The sequence below is a fragment of the Saimiri boliviensis genome, chromosome 8, assembly GCF_048565385.1.
Source record: "Saimiri boliviensis isolate mSaiBol1 chromosome 8, mSaiBol1.pri, whole genome shotgun sequence".
Classification (NCBI taxonomy): Eukaryota; Metazoa; Chordata; class Mammalia; order Primates; family Cebidae; genus Saimiri; species Saimiri boliviensis.
The window spans coordinates 128,678,421-128,691,612 of record NC_133456.1 but is presented as its reverse complement, the minus strand read 5'-3'; the positions used below and the strand labels follow the sequence as shown (position 1 = coordinate 128,691,612).

The following is a 13,192-nucleotide window of genomic DNA, read 5'->3' as shown; positions in this document are numbered from 1 at the left end:
AGCCTTTCTCAAGTTGGGCTTTCCAGGCCCACCTTTGGCCTCCCAGTGGCCTGGACAGACTCACCTCCTGCCTGCCAACAGCCTCTCCAGGTCCAGCTCTTGCCCTCGATGTCGGCCTCCCCAGGCTGTTTCTGCCTGCCTGCCTGCCTCATGGAAGCCCGGAAAGGCACAGCTCCTGGCTCTCTGATGGCTTCTTTAGGCACATGTCATGCCTCACCATGGCTTCCCCAGGCTGACAGGGGCTCCTGCTTTTTGGCAGCCTCTGTAGGCCCAGCTCCTGCATTCTACTGACCTCTGTGGGCCCAGTTTGTTCTTCACTAGACCTTTCAGGCCTCCGGACCCACTTCTCGGAAGCTTTTGGTGGCCTTTCCAAGCCCAGCTCATAAGCTCATGTCTCTCATGGACTCTCCAGGCCCAGGTGCTGCCTTCTGGCATCCACTCTGGGCCAAGCTTTTCCACATGGCTGCATCTACAGGCCCCCCACCTACCTTGCAACAACGTCTGTGAACTCAGCTCCTTGTAGCATTTGTAGGCCCGAAAGGTACTTAAATCAAGCTCTCCAGGCTCACGCAGCTCATGCCTCACGATGGCCTCTCCAAGATCAGTTCCTGCCCTCCGAATGCATCTTGAGGACCCAAATATGTTCAAGTCAGCTTCTATTGGCCTGGCTCCGGCTTCCTCCTGGTGGCCTCAGAGGTCTACATATTCCTAAAGTTGGCCAATTTAGGCCCAGATCCTGCTATCCCGGTGCCCTCTCTGGTTGCAAAACATCCTCACGTTGGCCCCTCCAGGGTGAGCTCCTGTCTCCCAGTGACCTCATTGGGCCCAGCTCCTGCCCCCCGTTGGCCTCTGCAGCACAGCCTCTGCTTCCCTCATGGGGACCTCCCCAGGCCCAGCTCTTCTTCCTGGCCACGTCTGCAGGCCCAAGTCCTGCCTCATGACAGCCTCTTTTGGCTCCTCTGGGCTCCTGCCCAGCTCCTGGTGGTCTTTCCTTTGTAGGCCCGAAGCTTCCTCAAGTAGAGCTTTCCAGGCCTACTTTCTGCCTCCTGGTGGCCTTGAAAGACCCAGCCAGTGCCTGACAGTGTCCTCTCCAGGCCCAGCTCTGGCCTCTGCACAGCCTCCTTGGGAGCAGCTGTTGCCTGGCAGCGGCTTCCGCAGGCCAAGTTTCTGCCTGCCTCCTGCCTGCCTCCACAAGTCCAGCTCCTCCATCTCGCTGGCCCATTGAGGCCCAGCTCGTGCCTTTGGCAGCCTCTCTGGGTCCAGCTCTGGCCTCACGCTGGCCTCCAGTGTTGGTCCCGGTCCTCCCTCGCACTGGCCCAGCTGTCTAGGCCCAACTCATGCCTCTGATGGATTCTTCTGGGCTTGGTTCTGCCTCCCAGAAGCCTCTGCAGGCCCAAAACTGCCTCTCGGGCCTCTCCAGGCCCGGCTCCTGCCTGTGCCAGGCCCCTCCAGGCCCAGCCTCTACCACCCAGTGGACCCTCCAGGCCCAGCTCTCGGCCTCACCATGGCCTCCTCTCAGACCCAGCTCCTGCCTTTTGGGCAAGCTGTATCTCCCAGTGGCTTCTTTAGGCCAAGCTGGTGCCTCCCAGTGTTAGCTTTCTGGCATCCTCTCCAGGCCCAGGATGTCCTCAAGTGGACCTAGCTGGGTCCAGCTCTTCTTCCTGGCTGCATCTACAGGCCCAACTGCTGCCTTACAACAACCACATCCAGCCCAGCTCCTGGCAGCCTGTGTAGGCCCCAGCCTTCCTCAAGTTGGGCTTTCCAGGCCCAGCTTCGGCCTCCCTGCAGCCTGGACAGACACAGCTCCTGCCTGCCAACCGCCTCTCCAGGCCCAGCTCTTGCCTTGGACGTTGGCCTCCCCAGGCCCTTTCTGCCTGCCTGCCTGCCTGCCTGCCTGCCTCCCTGCCTGGTGGCAGTGTGGACAATCCCAGCTCCTGCCTTTCCGATGGCCTCTTTGGCACATCTCATGCCTTGCCTCAGCCTCCCCAGGCCAAGGGAGGTTCCTGCCTTTTGTCAGCCTCTGCTAGCCAAGCTCCTGTGTCCCAGTGGCCTCGACAGATCCAGCTCATTCCTCACAGCAGCCTTCCAGACCCACTTCTTCGAAGCGTTTTGGCAGCCTCTCCATGCCCAGCTCATGCCTCTCCAGGCCCAGGTGCTGCCTCCCAGCATCCTCTCTGGGCCCAGCTCTTCCTCCCAGCTGCGTCCACAGGCCCAGCTCCTTTCTCACAACAACCTCTGTGGACTCAGCTCCTGCCCAGCTCCTGGCGGCCTCTGTAGGCCTGAAAAGTCCTCACATCAAGCTCTCCAGGGCCACCCAGCTCATGCCTCACGTTGGCCTCTCCAGGCTCAGCTCCTGCTCTCTGATGGCATCCTCGAGCCCCAAACTTCCACAAGTTGGCTTCTGTCAGCCCAGCTTCGGCCTCCTCCTGGTGGCCTGGGCAGGCTCAAAGAGTCGTGAAGTTGGCCTCTCCAGGCCCAGCTCCTGCCATCCCAGTGGCATCTCCGGGCACAAAATATCCTCACATGGGCCCCTCCAGGGCCAGCTCCTGCCTCCCAGTGGCCTCCTTGGGCCCAGCTCCTGCATCCCATCGCCAAATCTAGGCTCAGCCTCTGCCTCCCTCATGGTGGCCTCCCCAGGCCTAGCTCTCCTTTCTGGCCACATATACAGGGCCAAGTCTGGCCTCACAGCAGCCTCTTTTGGCTTGGCTCCTGGCCAGCTCCTGGCTACCCTTTCTTTGCAGGCCCCAAGCTTCCTCAAGTGGAGCTTTCCAGTACTACCTTCTGCCTCCTGGTGGCCTTGACAAGCCCAGCTACTGCCTGACAGTGGCCTCTCTAGGCCAGCTCTGGCCTCTCTGCAGCCTTTCCAGGATCAGCTGCTGCCTGGTGGTGGCTTCCCCAGGCTGAACTCCTGCCTCCCTGCCTCCCAGCTGTGTCTACAGGCCCAGCTCCTCCCTTACACTGGCCCATTGAGGCCCAGCTCATGCCTCTCCAGGCCCAGCTCCGGCCTCATGTTAGCCTGTAGTCTAGGCCCAGGGCCTCCCTTGCATTTACCTTTCTAGGCCCAGCTCATGCCTCTGAAGGACTCTCCTGGGCCAGCTCCTGCCTCTCAGTGGCCTCTCTAGGCCCAGGGCCTCCACTTGTGGGCTTCTCCAGGCCTGGCTCCTGCCTGTGGTAGGCCCTTCCAGGCCCAGCCTCTGCCTCCCAGTGGACCTCTAGGCCCAGCTCTTGGCCTCAGCATGGCCTCCTCTCAGGCTCAGCTCCTATGTTTTTGGCAGCATGTATCTACAGGCCCAGTTCTGGCCTCCCAGTGGCCTCTTTAGGCCAAGCTGGTGCCTCCCTGGCGACCTTATCATGCTCAACGTTGGCTTTCTGGCATCCTCTCCTAGATCAGAATGTTCTCAATTGGACCTCTCCAGGCCCAGCTCTTCCTCCTGGCTGCATCTACAGGTCCAACTCATGCCTCACAACAATCACATTTTGCCCAGCTCCTGCCCAGCTCCTGGCAGCCTCTGTAGGCCTCAGCCTTCCTCAGGTCTGGCTTTTCTCACCCACCTTTGGCCTTCCAGTGGTCGAGACAGCTCCAGTTCCTGCCTGACAACAGCCTATGTTTTGCCTCACTGTCGCCTTTTCAGGATTATCTTCTGCCTCACGTTTGCCTCTCAAGATTCAGCTTCTTTTTCATGGTAGCCTTTGTTAGACCTTCTGCAGCCTCACCATGGCCTCTCCAGGCTTATCGTCTACTTTTAGTGACCACTCAAGGTCATCTCCTGCCTTATGGTTGCCTTTTCTGATGCTGTACTTGTCTCACAGTTGTCTCTTCTGGATTCAGCTTTTTAGGTCATTGATGGTTAATAGCAGTCAAAAGCTTAAAGCTTCCCTGGACTCTCATTCGTTTACTTCACAGCAGTGTGTGTTTGCAAAACGCCTGTCTCCACTTGTAACCTTGACAGTGCATTTCTGCCAGATTTGTAATAAATTCTGCCTTTGTTTTTCACAGCGGTGTCTGTTTTATTTATTGTCTCATGGTTTGTCTTGTCTTCTGGGGGTTCAGTGGGGAATGAGCCTCTGCTTGGCCTGTTAGTCTTTGCCCTGGATATAGCACCTTCTCATTTCATGTCTTCTGTTTTTATATTTTTTACAGTTGTTTTTTTTTTCTTAGCCTCTTGTTCTTTCAACCAGGCTGGAGTGTCATCGTGTGATCATGGCTCACTGTGGCCTTGGCCTTTTGGCTTCAATCGATCCTCCCAACTCAGCATCATGAGTAGCTAGAGACTACAGGCACATGCTAGCATCCCTGACTAATTTCCGACTTTGTTGGAGAGATTGGTTCTCACTCTGTGGCTGGCCTTAAACTTTTGGACACAAGGAATCCTCTTGCCTGGGCCTCTCAACATGCTGAGATTACAAACTTGAGCTGCTGTGGGCTCTGCCCAGCTGTCCTGTGAACTTCCCTGCAGTCCTGGTTATATGGGTGTAGTTAGAACTGTCTCAGCATTGGCGGCCCACCTCTGTAATGGTGGACTCTCACTGTAATGGCAGGTTGCCTTGGCAATGGCAGGCTGCCTCGGCAATGGTAGACACCCCTCCCTCACAGAGCTGTACAGTCCCAGGTTCAGCTGTGCTTGCTATGAAACTCTCAATCCAAAGAGTTCCCGATTGCTGTTCTTCTGTGGGGGTGGGACCATCCAAGCCTGATCATCTGACTCCCTGCTTCAGAGCCTTTTGCTCTCCAGTTGAATGGTCAGTCGACTCTCTCCCAGGTGTTCCTGTCACCTGTCAAAAAGGCGCTGGGGTCTATGTGATTTCCTCTGCGGTGACTCACTGCGCCAGCTGAAACAGCAGTGCTGAGATTCATGGGGCCTTTTTGTTTGTTTTTGCCCGGGAATCTCCTAGCCTGGCTCCCTGCCTCATACCCCCCTTTAGTCAGATGAATGGGTGACTGCACCTTCCCAGGGCTCCAATTGCTAGCCAAAAGGGCACCCAGACCAGTGTATTTTGTATGGAGAACTGCCATGCTGGGGCGCCGCAAACAGCCATGTGAGCCAAAACAGCCGCGGGGACCGAAACAGCCGCGCTGGCCAAAACAGTTGCACTGGCAACCCGTGGGACTTCTCCATCTGGGAATCTCCTGGTCTGTGGGCAATAAAAATCCATCTGGAAATGCGGCATCCACTCACGTTCTGCACTTTCACTGGGAGCTGCAATCCCGAGCTGTTCCTAAATGGCTATCTTGGATCCGGATCCCAAATACCCTTTATTTCTTTTTCTTGCCTGATTGATCTGGCTAGAGTGAATCGGCAACCAACGGAATGGGAAAAAAACTTTTGCAATCTACCCATCTCACAAAGGGCTGATATCCAGAATCTGCAAAGAACTAAAACAGATATACGAGAAAAAAACAAGCCCATTCAAAAGTGGGCAAAGGACATCAACAGACACTTTTCAAAAGAGGACATATATGAGGCCAAAAGACATATGAAAAAATTCTCATCATCAATGGTCATTAGAGAAATGCAAATCAAAAACACACTGAGATATCATATCAACTCATGCCAGTTAGAATGGCGATCATTAAAAAATCTGTGGAGACAACAGATGCTAGAGAGGATGTGGAGAAATAGGAACACTCTTACACAGTTGGTGGGAGTGTAAGTTAGTTCAACCATTGTGAAAGACAGTGTGGCGATTTCTCAAGGATCTAGAAATAGAAATTCCATTTGACCCCACAATCCCATTATTGGGCATATACCCAAAGAACTATAAATCATTCAACTATAAAGACACTTGCACACATATGTTCACTGCAGCCCTGTGTACAAGAGCAAAGACCTGGAACCAACCCAAATGCCCATCAGTGATAGACTGGACATAGAAAATGTGGTACATACACACCATGGAATACTACCCAGCCATAAAAAACAATGAGTTTGTGTCCATTGTAGGGACTTGGATGAATCTGGAAACCATCATTCTCAGCAAACTGACCCGAGAACAGAAAGCCAAGCACCGTATGTTCTCACTCATAGTTGGATGTTGAACAATGAGAACACGTGGACGCAGGGGAAGGAGCATCACACACAGGGGACAGTTGTTGGGGGGTAGAGAAAACAGGGGTGGAGAGGGAGAGGAGGGTGGGGACGGATAACATGGGGAGAAATGCCAGATATAGTATGCACCTAAAGTAAAATAAATTTTTAAGAAAAGAAAAAAATAGGATTCAGGTCACTTGAATCCAGAAAGACCCAAGGGAATCCAGAGGCAATTATGATAAAGGGTGGTGCTGTGCCCGTCACTGCCTATAGAATCTGAAAACACTTTAAGGGGCTTCCAACTTAAAAAAATACATACTTTCTTTTTCATTTGTTAATCAGGAAAAAGAAATCCAAAAATAATTTGAGATTACATGTAACAATGACAAAAGCAATTCTGTGACAGAATTGTTGTCTGATGGATGCCTGAGATTTCTGATTTCAGAACACAAATATTCATAGGCTGTGAGAACACATCTCACTACCACTGGTCAAGTCAATGTTTCTGACTTTTTATTATCAGTAAAGAGTGCTTTTTGTCATAGTTTTATTCATTTATTTGGTTCTCAAAATTGCCTCAGACAGGGATTAATGTCAGGAGCTTTCAAGGAGAGAAATTCATGAATGGGGGGCCCCAGGGTGCAGGTGACAAGAGTCACAGGTATGGGAGAAACCAGGAAGTCTGTATTTAGATGAGAATATCAGGCAGAAGCACATGTTACTTCTTGTGAGTCTTACTATTCCACAAAAGGTGCAAGCTTAAAAGCTAGAATGGGAATTAGACTTCAACAAATAATTTAGCCAACTTCAATATCCAAGAAAACTGTACAAATATATGCCACAGCGTTATTTCAAACAGAAAGGCAAGCCTTTGCTGATGGGACTTCCCACTTGATGAGGCTGACTGCTCTTTACCAGACAGGCCTTGGGTTCCTGAAATATGATACTTGAGAAAAACTGGACGAAATCTACTCAATATTGTATTAGAGATCAATTCCAGTAAGTTTGAGATATGTCCATTAAGTATTTTCTGTGATATTACTGCCTAAAAAACATAATTGCAACACTAAAAAACTCTTTACAAGGTTCGTAAATAAATCTGTTCACTTTAGGTGTAGTAAAAGAGTTAAACACGCTATACTAAAGATTTTGTTCTTAAAAAGCATTTACTTTCTTGGCTGACCATGTGCTTGTGAAGCTGGGAAAACATCTAGATAGATTCACCTGGGTGGAGAGAAGCTTCCTTGGCAAAAGCTGCTCACAAGGCCAGGCCACACACAGAAGACACTCACTAAGTTACCCATGTGGGTTGGGCTTTGAAGCTGGCTTTATACAGGGCCTCAACAACCACGCAGAGACTTTTGGGGTTTATTTACCTGCCAAATAATAAAGCAATAAAAAGAGATTTGGTTTTGTTTGCTTTTTTGACTTTCTAGTATATCTTTCATGCCAGGAGTAGGATTCTGAGAGTGGTTTTTCCTCCTTTGGCTGAACCATTCCCAGCATCACAGCAGCAACCACAGCATTCAGATGAGAAAGCCATCTCTTCGATGGATTTCTTTTAGGAGCACACTTGCTACTGTCCCAGAATCCCCTGAAAGCATCTCCCCATGTCTCTAGGCTTCATGAACCAATCACTACAGAAGGGGAGATGGGATTAAGTTTTACCCAGGAGTAAGGGGGAAAGTCACAGTACATATGGGAACAATTAGGAAAGAGTGAAGAAAAATGGATGTCGGGGCAACCAAACATGCCCTTACACCACAGACCTTAACCTGAAAAAATGTCCTCTCCTGACCCTAGGCAGATTCCTACTCTTAAACTCTCAACCTCCAGAGACATTCTCAGCTGTAAGTATCTTCAGTATACCATCTTCTCCTTTAACACCCAATGAGAGGTAAAACATTCTAATGGAGTCATATTTTAGGTATTTTGGAGCAATGGTTCTCAAAATGTAAAGGAAAGAATCACCTGGAGATTTATTAAAATGTAGATGCTGGTGTGCCACACCCAGAGGTTCCAATTCACTGCGTGTGTGTGTGTATGTGTGTGTGTGTGTGAGAGAGAGAAAGAGAGAGAGAGAGAGAGAGAGAGAGAGAGAGAGAGAGAGACAGACAGACAGAGGGAGAAAGATTGCCTGCAGGTGGAAAGGTTGTCATTTTAACAAGCAACTCAGATGATTTGGATGCAGGTGGTCATGGACTTTGCTGAGAAACATCCAATTTAGAACCTATAAAATATTAAAATTATGTGGCCAGAGAATTTGGAGTTTAAATCACAGCAATCTTTCTATTCATGAAGGTTTAAAAATAATTCATCACTCCAGGAAAAAGAAGAGCATGCATGTTTTAGATTTTCCACAGGTTGTTATAATTTTTCCACAATTCTCAAAGGTAATTAGGGTGAGTGGTATTATTCTGACCTTGCTGATTGGGAGATTAATGCAGGTAAAGTGATTTGCCAAAGGTTATATAACTGTTTGGGTCATAAACCCTGCTAGGTCTACCGACTTTTGTTCAGAGACCAAATAACATGTCATTCTCTCTACCACTACTAAAGTTAAAAGCATTGGGAAAAGCATGCAGAAAATATAAACACATTTCCTAATCTAATTTTGGATTAAGTTTTACCATCTCTCCAATTCTCCATCATCAGGCAACATCTTTTAGTATTTGCCTTCTGGACCCATTATGAGGAAACGTAAATCTCACAGATATGTTACTGGGGGAAAAAAACACATAGTCCTCTATGGAAAAACATTATCATGTATTTTCTATAGCTGAAGGCTTAGCTGGCATTGATCAGAATAGACACAGTCTGAGTTTTTAGCTTACTATAGAAACGAAATATAGCTTACTATAGAAGTTTTTAGCTTACTTAGACGAGACAAATAGAAAAGCAGGGTTTCTTTTAAAATCCCACAAATATGGCATATTTTCAAGACAGAAAGGATGCAGATGGCTTCTTTGATTTCAGAAACTTCAACTGCAACTCCCTAAAATGTTTTCTGATTGGGTTTCACATACCATATCATGAGGTTCTTTACAGAAGACAAAGACTCTTTGATAGTAATGAAAAATTCTAATTCTACAGTCCTTCCTTTCCTTTACCATCGAGGAAAAACCTGCATTTTCTCCCATGAGAATAACTCCAGGTATCATAAAAAAGATAAAGTATTTAATCAAGTTAGTAAAGGAAACCCCCATCAGAAACAATAAATGTTTTTGAAGGTTAGAGGTGTTATGGGCTGGGTGTGGTGGCTCCTGCCTGTAATCCCTGAACATTGGGAGGCCAAGGCTGGTGGATGTCTTGATGTCAGGAGTTTGAGAATAGCCTGGCCAACATGGTAAAACCCCATCTCTACTAAAAACACAAAAATTAGTGGGGCATTATGGTGGGTGCCCGTAATCCCAGCTACTTGGGAGGATAAGGCAGGAGAATCACTTGAACCTGGGAAACAGAGGTTACAGTGAGCCAAGATCATGCCATTGCACTCCAGCCTGGGCAACAAGAATGAAACTCTAGCTCAAAAAAACAAAAAACAAAAACAGGTATGAATAGAGAATATGTTTTGTGTGTCAAATCTCTCTGTCTTTGTGGTGAAAAATGCCATTTACTATTACATGGTAGTTTAATCCTAGAGTATTAAATAATCATGTTCATTTGCTAAAAACCAACTGTTTAGCGAACTACAAAAAATGGTTTATAAATTCACCAGAAGCTGGCCAGGTGCAGTAGTGCATGATTGTAATCCTAGCACTTTGGGAGTCTGAGGTACGGGATCACCTGAGGTCAGGAGTTGAGAGCAGCCTGACTAACATGGTGGAACACCATATGTATTAGATATCAAAAATAACCCAAGCATGGTGGTGCATGCCTATAATCCCAGCTACTTGAGAGACTGAGGCAGGAGAATCATTAGAACCCAAGAGGCGGAGGTTGCAGTAAGCAAAGATTGCACCATTGCACTCTAGCCTGGGCAACAAGAGCAAACTCATTCTCGGAAAAAAAAAAAAAAAATTACCAGAATCATTATTCAAATACCAATTTTAACAAGTCTTTGGCCTGGTGCAATGGCTCACACCTGAAATCCCAGAACTTTGGAAGGCCAAGGATGGTGGATCACCTGAGGTCAGGAGTTTGAGACCAGCCTGGCCAACATGGTGAAATGCCATCTCTACTGAAAATGAAAAATTAGCCAGGCGTGGCAGTGCACACTTGTAATCCCAGGTACTCCAGAGACTGAGGCAGGAGAATTGCTTAGAGGCTGGAAGGCAGAGGTTGCAGTGAGCCAAGACTGTGCCACTACAATCTACCCTGGGTGACAGAGGGAGCCACTGTCTCCAAAAAAAAAAAAAAAAAAAACCAACCAGTCTTTTAGATAGCAGAGTTGTGCAGCGGAAGCATGCTGGGCCTATAAAAAGCAATGTTTTAATAGAATACCCTTCATTTCTGAGGATTCACCAACCTAGAAACCTGGAGAAATGGTCTTTGTTTGCCAGTCACATACGAAGTGACCCATCCTGTCAGCTGTTACTGTCCTCTAATTTAGAAAATTGTCTGGTCAATCAGCTGTGGCCCTGTTTATTGTCCAGTAACAAAAAATGCCCCTGATAAAGCATTCATCATAGCAGATCAACCCTGAACCAGAAAGAAAAGAGCATAAAACATATTCTAAGCTCCAAGACCTGACCAAAGGGCTACTGTCTTGCACTGGACACTTTGTTTTGTGGGGCTCAATTACGCTGCTTTAAAACAAATTTACTTTCTTTAAACACACACAGTTTCTTTGTTGGAAATGCTCATTTTCCTACGTAATAATCCTCTGGGTTTATTCAATGCTCTCTAATTTCTTCTATTGCCAGAATTTGGAAAATAACTGAAAAGCACATTAGACATTTATCCTCTTTTCTTACAAAAAGCCAAAATGCATTAGAGGACATGCACACCCACTCCTGCAGGACAGGTCCATCCCACTCAGCACCCTCAGTGGAGGTCCTGTGCACCCTGGGGCTTAATCAGACAATTGAGCCACCAGGTGGAAAGGCAAGCAACTCTGCTCTGGGCTACCTCATGAGACACAGCTGCTGGACACAGTCTAGACTTGGGTCAACCCGGAGGGGGGTTGTCTACTTCTGCAGAGTAAGTGAGGCAGTGATAGACAGCTGTGCCATGCACAGACCTGCCCCTTAAATATGTATCCCTTGGTCACAAACATCAGTTGAATTCTGACCCACTGTTCTTCCCTTTCCACCTGGGTTCTGTGTCCCAGCATGAACGTCCTCTCTTAAACGTGGGTGGAAAACTCTACTCAGTGCACATCCCTTGCAAACAGCTGCCCCTTGGGCCCAGAATTGTGCACACTGGCCTAGATCTGTAAGGAGACCCAGGCAGGCCTGGGCAGTGGGCATTTGGGTATTTGAGAAAAAAGCTTAGGTTCCTGGGAGCCCAGAGAACAGATTAGAAGTGGGAAGACTGGCTGTGTACCTCATAGATTTTCACTCCGTGTGCAGGAACACACCCACGATGGGAGGACCAGGACAGAGGTCCTTAAGTACAGGGCCCAGCAGCCTGTTGTTGGGGTCTAACAACAAGAATGCTGTGGACCACCTCAGAGTGGAGTCTCTGGGATAAATCTGAAGACCTGAGATTGCACAGCTTCCTTGGTAAATTGAGGAGGTGTGGACCACAAGATTCCCAAGCTCCTTTCTATCCAAACTTGATACTTGGAGGTTCCATGATCCAGTTCGTCACTGTTGACGGCTCAGTCTCATGCCCTAGACAAAGGTAATATAAAAGAAAAAATAAAAAGACATTAAAATGAGTATACAAGTCTTTAATCTCAGCCCCTTCAGTTCAAAGAGATAAACAATGAGAGTAGAGCTGCTAGATTTAACTTCCACAGGTGACTCAGATGAGGAAAACAACTAATCAGAGCACAACATCAAAACTGTAACCAGTGTAATCACTGGATTAGGAACAACTCAAAATAGCTCTAGTTTCCAAAGGGCAACAAACTGTACATATCAGTAATGTTTGCAATTAACAAAAAATTTTTTTAAATATGTGGACGTGCCAGGTAAGAGGATTTAAGTTGACTTTTTATAATACTTCAAATTTAAAATGCCATTTATGTGGACTGGATGACATCTTCCAGGTGCTTTAATTTGGTTTACCTGCTGATAGATCCTGACAGAAACAGGTAGCACCAGCCTCTCCTAAACCTCATTGCAGTTGTAAAACACAGAGGGTGTGCTTGTCCACACATGGAGAAACACTGTTATCACAAGATACAGAAGGCAAACTCCCAATCAGGTGTATTACCTGTCCTATCATATTTTGGGCAATGAGAATGGTGGGCCAGATGGTTGAGTAGATGCCCAAAAACCACCAGTCAGGTCAGCATGCCTCCCCACACAGCTAGATGGCTGAACTGCAGAGGAAAATAGTCACTCAAACAGGGCTTTTTGGTTGGCACAGCAGATTCACCTGAACTCCATCTTCTGCACAACCCTTGATCCAAGCTACCTCTCCTTACGGAAAGATTCTCATGACTCATAACTCACTGGGAGTTCAATCTGCCTAATTCCCCTGTCAGAATTTTTAACAATGACTTCAAGTAATGAGTGTCCCCAAAGTACTCTGAAGATATACATGCTTTTGCTGTCATGGCTGGCTTTCCTCTAAGTTTTACCCCATAGTGACAGTAGGCCCCTCTCAGTTCATGGCAAGTATTTGTTAAAACCTAAGGTTGTATACAATCAGGATACATTAATCTGGTAAGATAATGGCTGAACAGACAAAACCCATAAGATCTTGTTTATTGAACATTTTGGGACTTCAATTGTTGTGTTCATTTTGCAAAGAGTTTTTTTTTTTTTTTAATTATTATTTGAGATGGATATTGCCTCTTAACAGAGTTCCCTTAAGCATCTACTGAGGTATTCATTTTTTTCTCCATTGTCCTCTTAATATGATGATCCTTGACTTCTTTCTTTCTTCCACAACCCACAATCTAATCCACGTGCAAGATCTGTTAGCTTTTAAAAAGATAAAATAAATCCAGACTCTGACCACTTCTCACTGCCTTCTTCTCTAATATCCCTGGCTAAGATATCATCACATTTAACCTGGATTAATTGCTACTGTCCCTTAGGGCAGGG

The 13,192-nt window shown here is 47.4% G+C and overlaps 1 protein-coding gene across 1 annotated transcript in view; it reads right to left on the bottom strand.

Moving 5' to 3' along the window:
* Positions 1 to 382: 382 nt before the first annotated feature.
* Positions 383 to 13,192, bottom strand: part of ANKRD30A (ankyrin repeat domain 30A) — a 107,860-nt gene continuing 95,050 nt past the window's right edge. Inside the window, 1 exon segment of the mRNA XM_074405305.1 lies at positions 383 to 11,806. The gene's annotated coding sequence lies outside the window, so the exon portion shown is untranslated.